The sequence below is a fragment of the Fukomys damarensis genome, unplaced genomic scaffold, assembly GCF_012274545.1.
Source record: "Fukomys damarensis isolate Sample0158 unplaced genomic scaffold, DMR_v1.0_HiC HiC_scaffold_4, whole genome shotgun sequence".
In the NCBI taxonomy this organism is placed as follows: domain Eukaryota; kingdom Metazoa; phylum Chordata; class Mammalia; order Rodentia; family Bathyergidae; genus Fukomys; species Fukomys damarensis.
Genome location: NW_022900916.1, coordinates 51,791,848 through 51,803,254, shown reverse-complemented (window position 1 = coordinate 51,803,254; position 11,407 = coordinate 51,791,848).

The window sequence follows — 11,407 nt, the reverse complement described above, 5'->3', positions numbered from 1 at the left end:
GATGTGTCAATACGCCTTTTGCATAATTAAGTCATCTCATGAGCAGTGTGAGAGACAATATCAGCAAGAAAAATGTCCTTTGAGCTCTATTGTGGGAAGAAAAATACCAGATGCAACCTATTGTAAATTAATAATTATATTCCAGTTAGAATCTTCACAATTGGGTGTCATACACAACTTACCTTACCTGGGAATCTCAGTTGAATAGTTCATTACATGGGCACTACAAAGCATGTCAGTATCAGGAAAAAGACCTATTTAAATATCTTATATCTCTTTCTCTTTTTCTTATTTCAGTTTTACATTTTTTGTGGAACTGCTCTTTTGTCCTAGAACATATCCTTGGTAATTGCTATAGTTTGGATCAAAAAATTCCCCAATGCCCATGTTTTGGTCCCCGGGTGGCAAGACCTTTTGGAGGTGGGGCCTAAAGGATTCCTACCTCTGTGGACACACGGCTTTGCAGAGTATTGCAAGAACTCGGTCTCTTCTTTTCTTTTTTTCCCTTATTTTCTCTTTTCTTTCCTTTTCCTTTTCTTTCTTTGTGGTATTACAGATTGAACCCAAGACCTTGCACATGACTCCTCTTTATTTTGTCCACTTCTCAGCCATGTACTAAGCAGTTTTTTCCACTGCAGTCCCTCACTGTAATATGACATCTAACTTCACCCACAGTAGCACAGCCAATCAGTAATGGACTGATGCCTTTAAAACTGAGAGTCCAGAGAAAACTTTTGTCTCTATGAGTTGATTACCTCAGGTATTTGTTGAAGTAATGAAAATTTGAATAATATAATGATGAAAGTTACAAAACTTGAATGCAAGTGATGCACTCTATTAGGAATGTTATATAAGTACAGTAGATTGGATTACTCACAATTACTTTCTTTCCTCCTAAAACAAGCTTCTACATCTGCTCCTTTGCCAAATGACTTGTGAGAATTCTTGTAGGAATATTTTTCACACCATTGATTTTGGGCTTGATCCTATAACTTGCTTTCTTCAACAGAATGTGAGCATAAATAATGAATGCAACACCAGACCTGAAATTTTAACAACCATTACATATTTTGTATCATTTTACTTTCTGTCTGTTATGAGAGAGAGATGTCCCAAATAAGGATTACTCTTGGAAAGAAAGAAAAACACAAAGCAGACCAAATTTATCTTGCAGTTGCTGCAGCTGAAATATAATGAGTGAGAAATAAACTACTGAATTTTCAGATCCTTTTGTTGCTGTAACCTTAGAAAAACATTATACAAAAGTAAACAAGCAATTGCAAAAATATCTATGATACAGAATTAATACAAAAGAGGGACTAGCAACTCTGAGAGTAAAAGCGTAGTAAAGGAAAATAATTTCAAGAAAATAGTGCCACAGCTGTGAGAAATCAAAAGTAGAAAGAGGCTGGGCAAAAAAATGGGCTTCCATGGACACTGGACACTATATGAAATGAGAACACTTACAAGTGGTTTCACTGGGGCTATTCAGGAAAAGGACAATAAAAAAGTGTGGTGAGAAGCTCATATTCAGGCATAGGCTTTATTCTGATTAAAATTAAAAGACATTGAAAATTGAAGCCAATGAATAGTGATTTGCAACTTAGAAATGCCACTGTAACAGCAGTTTGGACTGAGCATTGGAAGGAGCAAAGCAGCAAACTCTCCGACAGACTCTTCTTGTGTGAGCTCCAAAATGATCAGGTTGTACAGTATCGAATTAATGAGAGCTTTAAGAGTTTATTGGAAGTAGCAAAGCGCACTAAGGACAATAGAAATTGACTCAGAAATATTCCCAAATACAATTGAAGCCCTAATAAAAGTTATAATTGATGAATTTCAGGTCTTTAATCCTAAAAATTCCTGTAAGTTTTCTTAGCAAAGGCCAGTTTCCCACTGTAAGATCTAAGAATACCTGGAATTGTGAGAAATAAAGGAAAGCATAAATTAGTGTGGTGATGGAAATATTGGGGTAAACCGAGCATATGAGACGTGTATCAAGAAGTAGTCCAAAAAGACAACGTTGAGAGAAATGATAAAATTATTTCCCCAAAGTTGAAAGATGAAGTTAATCTCCAATTCCTAACACTTTCTCTCCCTCTCTCTCTCCTTCTTGCCTTATCAGTATATAGTATTACCTCTCTATTAACAGTATTTTTCTTACTGTATTTTTATTATATTTCCTCTTCTAGTTCTTGTATCTTTCCTCAAAGTGTTATGAACTCCAAAACCAAGTAGAGCTTTGATACATGTATTGGTTGCATCTGGGTTTCTTCTTAACATGTAGTGCAATGGTGAAAACAAATCTGCATTTATATTATAGGAATTAAACTGTGTTATGTATAATATATGGGACTAGCTCAGTATTCTTTTATATTTTTCCAATAATTACTGTAGGATTTAAGAAAATACATAATTTATTTGCTTTTTTTTTTTTTTTTTTTTTTGGTACCAGGAACCGAACCTGGGACCTTTTACTTGTGAAGCAGGCAGCAGAACCACTGAACTAAACCCCCAGCCAATAATACATCATTTCTATGGCTATTATATTTATTTTTTGTCCAAGTGTAGAACACAGAACTGAAAACAATAGTTTTCATTAGTTCTATATGTCAATGAAGTATTAATTCTTTTCATGATATTATCTTACTGCAATCATGGCTTAGATAATAACGAGATTTAATGGAGTGTTCTGAAGTCTTTTTTCCCAACATTCTAAATATATGGAATATTAATGTTTTGAACTATTTGTCTTCATACTTACTATATTGTACTTTTCTTAGTTTTAATTTTTAACATCATTGGTTCTCTTTTAATCATTTAGTACATTGATTTAACAGTGGTTTAAGAAAAGGATGATCAACAGCTAAAATAAATCAATAATATTTAAAGTTGAGTTTCAGATTCAATGTAAAGAAAATTTTGTTTTACACTTTTCAAAAACCAGTATAAACTAGAAATTGCTTTGTATTATAATACCTGAGACTATCTTTTTAAGTGAACAAAAAGGACTCTTTCAGTATTTATAAAAAAGAAGAGTTTGAAATGGCTCCAGGAGTCCTACCTACTGGTGTTACTTCTATGTTTTCTTTGCAAATTGACAAATTTAGAATGATATAAAAGTGAAATTTCTTCAAGAAAGCCATATCTAACCACAAAGATTATTCTTAACTCCCCTAAAAATAAGATGAATTTCACTTTCATTTGAATATATTGAGGACTATTCGACCAGATCCAGGACTAAGAAATAAATGGCATAAGACACAATATTTTCTGTAGTTATTGCTTCATCAGCATGTGCAAAAGTAGAACCAACGTTAACAACTTTATGGAAATTTTAGACAACAGAGACTATTTCTTACCTTTTCAAAGGATGCATCTGACTCCCAGGAATATTATTATTCTGTCTATATTCTAAGATTTTACCAAGTGCACCCTTATTTCCTGGACTGTATGTCAAAAATAATTTTAACAATGCATTAAAAATATAACATTTAACTTACTTATTTCAAATATAGTGAGTCAATTTTATCCGGAACATTATCATCACTAGCACTGAGTTATGAAGAACAAGAAAATTGTAAATTGTAATGAAAATTTGTCTAGTTATACAAAGACCTAACTTTTTATATCAGAGGAAGTAGGAAATCTAATGACTTCATTTCCTTGACCACTTCAGTCTGTATAAAACAAAATGATATTCATACTTTTTTGTCATTAAATATGTTGTACAAGATATGTGAAAAATATCTTCTCTTTTTGATATCTTGTGACACAAGCTAAATCTGAAATACAGTATATGATGTTTAATTTTTAGCAAATAGCCTTATAAAGCAAGTTCATTTAAATGTATTGCTAGGAGATGTAAATCCTTTTGCTCCCTTTTGTAAACCTACTAACAATTTTTAAGATATTCAAGGCCACTTCATTGATTATATAAAAGTATCGAGGCAATTATAAATTTATATATTTTATCTTGTTTCTACCCTTTCACATACCTCTTATATGAAAAAATCACATATTTACTTGTGAATACTAGCACATCCTTTAATCACTGGTTATAAATGAGCTAAAGGAATTTTTACTGAAAAATATAATATATTTAGAACAACAAAATTATTTCTTTTTAATTATATAAAATCAAGAAATAGCTAAAACTTGGAAACGGCCCATTTGCCCATCAGTTGGAGACTGGATAAAGATGTAGTTTTTCTATAAAATGGAATATTCAGCCATAAAGAATGAGAAATAAGAGTCATTCACAGGGAAATGGATGCATATTGAGGATATACTTCTAAGTGAAATAAATAAGTCACACATGTATCAATACCAAATAGTTTCTCTGGTGTGAAAAACTGTAATGGTACATAAGATCCTAATAGTATAATTGACAATGTGAAATAGGAAGAAAAGGGCTAAAGGTGTAGGGGAAGTGGGAAGGGTAGGGGAAAGGAAATAAAGGAAAAGAAAAAATGATAAAATGAAAAATGGAAGTAAAGTATTGTAAATAGGGAAGGGAGGAGCTGGTGAAGGGAGGGCAGGGATAAAGAAAAAATGAGAACCAAGACCTGTCATGTAAAGGTATGAGATCCCAACAATGAATGTATCTGTACTATATACATAAAATGTACCAATAAACTCAGTGAGAAAAAAATAAAATCAAGAAATGTATTTTTTAAATGTCAGATAACAACGTGATTATACATGCAACTAATTTATATTATATTGTTTCTTTAATTATGTTCAGTATCTCCCAGGATATTATTTATAGAATTAATAGGGTTCTGCTTAATACATGCCCTAGAAACATTAATACATCAACACCAATCTTTTTCTGGGGGGGGGCAGGTTCTCACTACGTAGTTCAAACTGGCCTTGAACTCTCCAAGTAGCCCAGGCTGGCCTTGAACTCACAGTGATCCTCTTGCCTCAGCCTCCCAAGTGCCACCACACCTAACCTAAATCTTAAGTATTATTATTTTCAGAAACACAAATCATCCTATTTAAAGCACATGCTATTATATAAAGAATAAAAATAATTTACTAAATAAAATAGTGTATATAAGGTAGCGATATGATTAGATTGGGTAGATAAATTTTTAAATTATATTCTTTCTTATAATAGATTCGTAATGTTAATGAAATTTAATCTCAAACTTGGGCCAACTGTTCCTACAAGCTGTTTAGGAGACTGCAATGGTTTCATAGTTTCTAAGGACATTTGCTACTACCTTAAGAGGATATTGATGTTAAAAATCTAATAAAAGGCTGGGGATTTAGCTCAGTGGTTCCTCTGCTTTCTCCCTTACAAGCACAAGGTCCCAAGTTCAAACCCCAGTACTTTATGACAATAATTTTTTTGTAAGGAATGGGCAAATTTTCTTAAGTCAGGAGAGAGGTGAAACTGAAAAGAGTACAGAGAAAAGGAGAAAAAATTAATTTTCTTTAGTCATACAAATGACGCTATATAAAATCAATATAATGCTGTACATTTTAAATCAAAGAAGACTTCTTTTGCACAAGCATTATAAATTATACTCCCTTCAAGAATAATAATCTATAGCATCTTGTAGAATTTAATATGAAAAATCAGTACTATAGAATTTTGTTGTACTTATTTATGTATATATATTTATCACACCTATTTGATCTTTTTGTTTATTTTCTATGGTAAGCCATTTCCTGCTAAATCTTGAACTGGCATTCATATTCTGTCAAAATAATAAACTACAGTGAAATGCAATAAGAAATTCTTAGTTATTCCAATAGATAAAAGGGTCAAGCAGATAAGAAAGGTAACTACTCCTGAGCACTAAAATAAATACTGGAAAGTTAGATATATGAAATACTAGAGAACCCAATCAATTTAAAATTTACAATTTAGGTAAATGAACCCATAAGAGATACTCCCATAGATCTAAAGCAAAATTTCCATCTGTACAAATTAATAAAGTGTAAATTGAGTATATAGAGAGAGCTAAGTAAAGTAAGGAAAGGGAAAAAAGTCACAGTAATCAATCATGGTATGTGTTCTGCCAAGGTTAACATGTCAATAATCAAGGAACCTCAATTTACATGAAGTGAAACGAATGCTTTTTAGACACACATTTTAGGATTCTCTAGAGGAACAGAATCAACATACTTGCACAAAGGCATGTGTTAGGTAAGCTTATAGAATTAGAAATGAAAAAGTCACAAGGCCATCTGTGAAATCAAATGTGAAAGAATTCAAAATGGCCGCCCGCCCACTGGAGAGCCGGAAGACAGTATCAGCAGAAGGTTGAAGACCTGGAAGCTTGCTCTGGGATCGCTGGTGTAGAAAGGCTGATGAGTCTGCAATGGAAGGCTTAAGAAACTGAAGATCAGTGTTCAAAGGCAGTGGTAAAGAGTGAGCTCCTTGTTAATTCAGGAAGGCTGCAAACATCTGTGAAGGTTCTCCTCCCAGCGGTTTGCTAGCCAACACATTAATTATTCATAGCCACACCCAGAACTGAACCGTTCTGCTACGTGGCTCTTAATCAAGTGAACTTGACATATCACAATTAATAATTTCATTGCACTAAAGTGAAAAAAACAAGTAGTTTGGACCAAAGAAAAAATTAGGTAGAATGAAATTGAAGTGATTAAAAATTGGTGTCATTTTTCAATAAAAATAGTAAATTTGAAAAGGAAAATTGTAAACAATTGTATACTCTAAAGAATACATAAATCACAACATATACAATATAATAATTTTACCACAAACATTACACACTCAGCTGCTTGATAATTAATTTTTTGACATTTAAAATTGCTATATACTAACTTTCCTGTACTTAAGAATTCCACAAAGTGAAGCAAGTTTATCATCACAGAATATTGATATAATTTAGATTAAAGTAATAAAGTAATTTATTTATAATCATACTACTGGTTCACTATAAAGTTTTTAAATAAGAAAATAGAGCTTACATTGCATCATGCAGAATATAAATCTAAGTATACGATAATGGCTAAGAAATGAAATCAATGGGAAATTTGGGAGACCATTAAACAAGCAAGGAAGGGTTATGTGAGAGAGAGTTTTGAAATCAAAGTGGTATTTTTATCACAGAACTCTTGACTAAGAACGTGGAAACTGATTCTCAGGCTTGCTTGTAACACTAAATAGCTAACCAGCTTGCTATCTATTAAAGTTTATGAACCTTTTTGCAATCATTTCTAATTCCATTCTTTTGAGTCAATAAACTGAGTGTAATGTAAGAGGATGGATGTTGTCTTCTGGGCTGGAAATTTAGAAATCAATCAGCTCTAAAAAGAATACAGGATATTATATAATGTCCTTACTAAATAAGCATTTTTTCCTAAATTGTCCTCACTAGTATGATCTGGGGTGTGTGTGTGTGTGTGTGTGTGTGTGTATGTGTGTGTGTATCCTGATACCAGCACTCTCTGCCAGTGATCATCTAAATCATCTAAGCCTTGGGTGACAGGCCCAATCAATCCCAGACATAATTATGGCTCCAAGTAGCCCGTGAGCTAAAGCCAGCCCTTGTCATGGCTAGGATTGGTCCTGCCTACATGTGGAAATTGCAAAAGACATGTGTTCATGTCTGTGGGGAAGGAAGATATGATCCCACAGCAAATTCTGAAATGGACACATAATTTATCTCCAATCTCTCTTAGTCTCTGCCTGGGAATAGTCCTTAGTACCCAGGTACTTGCAAGAAGATATGCCCATCATTCTTACAAAGGTGGGCCTGCCAATCTCACCCCCACAAAGACTCTTCTCAGCCCTCTCAGTGATAGTCTGGAAGCCTTCTCATCAATTTACACACCAGCAGAAAACACAACCACACATACTCCCAGAACAAGTCAGCAAATGAGGTTCTTAGCAGCAGCTCCAAAAGCAGCACTGTGGCCTGTCTTGGCTCCATTAAGGGGTGGTGTGTGGCCAGTTCTCTGTGCAGAGACCTTCATTTTGATGTACCAATAGCCTCACCCACCAGGAGTCACATCTGTCCTTGCATTTGGTCACAGGATCACTGTCTACAAACCCAAAAGTAAACCCTGAAGCAGACCTTTGACAGATGTCCTCCAAGCAATTCAGTCTATCGCAGGACTAGACAGGAATAACACCCTCCTGAGATCTTGGTATCAGGCTTCCAACTGTAGGCCGCAGCAGTGGCCAATGACTTAACTCCAACTCCATTCACCTGAGAACAAGCAGGAAATACCATCAACAAGCGGATGATCAAATAGGAGAAGGCTTTACCTGTCAAAACCCATTTGCAAAGATGAAGCATGCTTGATCCTTCAAATACACATATATTGCTATGATTTGAATGTTTACAGTTCCCTAAAAACTCACATTGAAATCTAACCCCCAAAGTGATGATATTAAAAGATGACAGAGTGAGAGCTTTTGCAAATAATTGGATTATTAAGGCAAAGCTCTCAATTAGTGGAATAATTGCCATTATAAGAGAATTTCATTTGCCATTTCCACATTAGTACATAGTGAGAAGGCACTTCTATGAGAAATGATAGGTCCTTGCCTAAAACCAAAGCTGTGTTTTGATAAGGGACTTCTTAGCCTCCTGAACTGTGCAATAATTCTGTTGATTATAAGTTCCCAAGTCAATAGCGCTCATTCTCAATCCTAGAAAATGTCATGGAATAAAAGGTTTAAACAATATGAAGTGAAAAATTAAAATGATAAAGAAATTTGATGTTATAAATTTTGAGAAATATATGCCTCACAAACAAAATAATGCACAAAGCATCCTAATTTCAAGGTAAAAAAAAATAAATCCCACAGCACATTTCAAGAATTCTAGTGGGTGGGATAGAATTTATGACAAATATGTCTCCCTGGTTTTCCATATTCGCAGTGTGTGTAAATTCACAGTACGGGAAAAAAGCTTCTAAAGCAAAATCTTTTGTTGGTTGAGGAGGTGCAACCTCATGCACCCAAATTTAGTTAGAAATGTCAGGAATGCTCTGGTTGATAATCACAAAGTGAATCTAAATCAAATAATAGCTTTTTAATAATTAGGATGATCATAGTAATTTGAAAGGTGAACATAGCAAGAATGATGTTAACATAAAATTATTGATATCAAAAACTGAAATTAATACTGGAACATTTTCATCATTAATCAGGAAATAAATATATCTTACAAGAGAATTTTCTGAGAGCAGTTAATAACTGCTATCACACTTTTCTGAATCCATAAACCAAATATAGTTGGAAGAGTGACTGATAGTAGGAACCTGAAAGTGACAGTTCCCTCATGAATATCACCAGACCATGTGACCTCTATGGCATTAAGACTTGAAGGAAAATTATCTTATCATGAAATAAATCAGCAGTCAGCTTGATAAGTGTGCTCCAGTGAAAACTCACACATATCTGTGTCAAGCTGATTTTCTGCCATTATGTGCATGTATAGGGAGTTACTTGAAAACAGAAAAAAATGAATTTTATAATAAGGTTTATATAAGTATCAATGATCACAGACAAAACAGTAAAATAGTTTTCACAATGTAAATAGGGCTAAAATTTGCCCTTTAAATCTTAAATTGCAAATATAACTGGCATATCCAAAATCACCATTTGGATTTTGTCAGCCTCTATCAAATGCTTCCAAAGCCAGTGACATTCCTCACTCTTGGAAGATACAGAAACATATTCCAACAGGGTACTTTTTTCATTTTTTTTTTCTTTTTAAAAAATTTCCTAAATAACGAAGCCAAAATTATTCCATTCCCTATAATTTTTAATCAATATGTTCTATTCTGAGAAAATCAGATTTAAATATTTTCTTCATCTCAATGTAGCATTCATGACAAATACCTGTGCCAGCTATGAGTTCTACTCTAGGACTTTGGGACTGCTGTCAGTGTGGAATAAGAAATAGTATATTTGAGGGCCGAGGATTTAGCTCAGTGGTTCCAGCACCTGCTTTGCAAGCACAAGGGCCCGAGTTCAATTCTTGGTAAAAAAAAAAAAAAAAAAAAAAAAAAGAGCTTAGCCAAAAACATTGAAACTGCAAATATACAGCATATTTTTTCACTGACCCAACAGATCCACTTCTAGCTATTGATTTAACAGATAAATATATGTACACACACACAAATCTGTACTATGTGTGTATAAAAGATATTACAGCAATACATCCTAAATTTTTTTGTGAATCAATGTTTCCTAGGTTAATACAATAGAGCACTATACAACCAAGTAAAATGGATAAGGTAATTGCCTGTATATAGTTACACAAAATGCATATACACACATTATGTGTATGTATACATGGAATTTGTGACATTTTCCTAAATATAATTTTTAAATCAATACAGACCCTCATATATGAAAATCACAAAAATTCATATTCAAATACTAACAATAGTTTGAACTTTTTCTTGTAGGCCCCATTATAATAATCTTGAGTCAGAGAAGGGGTTTGAACTACATTACATTTCAAACCAGCAATAATCTTTCCTTCCCTACAATTCAAAGAGAGAGACAGCTGATACTTTGAAATCCAGAAAACCCAAGAGGTTAAAAAAAAAAAGAGCTTTCTGGAGACAGCTGGTAAGTCTTAGCTACTAGCCTAAAGAAACAATTGGATAGGGCTGGGGATTTGGCTCAGCGGTTCTACTACCTGCATCTCAAGCACAAGGGCCCAAGTTTGGTCCCCAGTACCAAAAATAGAAAACAAAACAAAACAAAACAAGTGGATAGTCAGTACATCTGGCAGAAGTGACCAATAATCTCTAACTACGGTGGAATTAATGGTGATAAGAATGCTTCAGTGGAACAATTAGTATGAAGACAGAGTTCGGTGTGACGCCAAAAGAGAACTTCAGACATAGTGCACAGGGACTCTTACCTGGGATGGAATTGAAGGGCATTAGATCATCGAAGGTACACATACAGTATTTATTCAAATCTATGAAGCTGTTTTTTCCAGAAAAATGTCTTATAATTCATGTGCCCATATACTCTGGTAATGCCTCTTTTATTAATGTTTTTGCTCAGTGGTTTTTGAGTAGTACATTTTACAATTGGTGGCCTTTAAAAACCAAGAAATAATAATTCATATCCATAAAGGTATACAAAATGTATAGAAGAAAACATCAGCACTGAAGTCTGGAGTAGGGACAGATAAGACAAATAGAGGAGTTCAATCTCCATGTAATGAATACTGAATGATTAGATTCATTGAATGTGATATTAGTGATTAATTTAATGATTAGATACTTAATTAGATCTATTAGACTAGTTACTGATTGATTAATTAAATAATGATTAATCAGCATTGACTTGAAAGGATTTGGAGCACTGTGTTTTGTTTTGTTTCTACTACAAATATTTTGATCTTTTTTTTTTTTTTTTTTTTTTTTTTTTTTTTTTTTTTTTTTC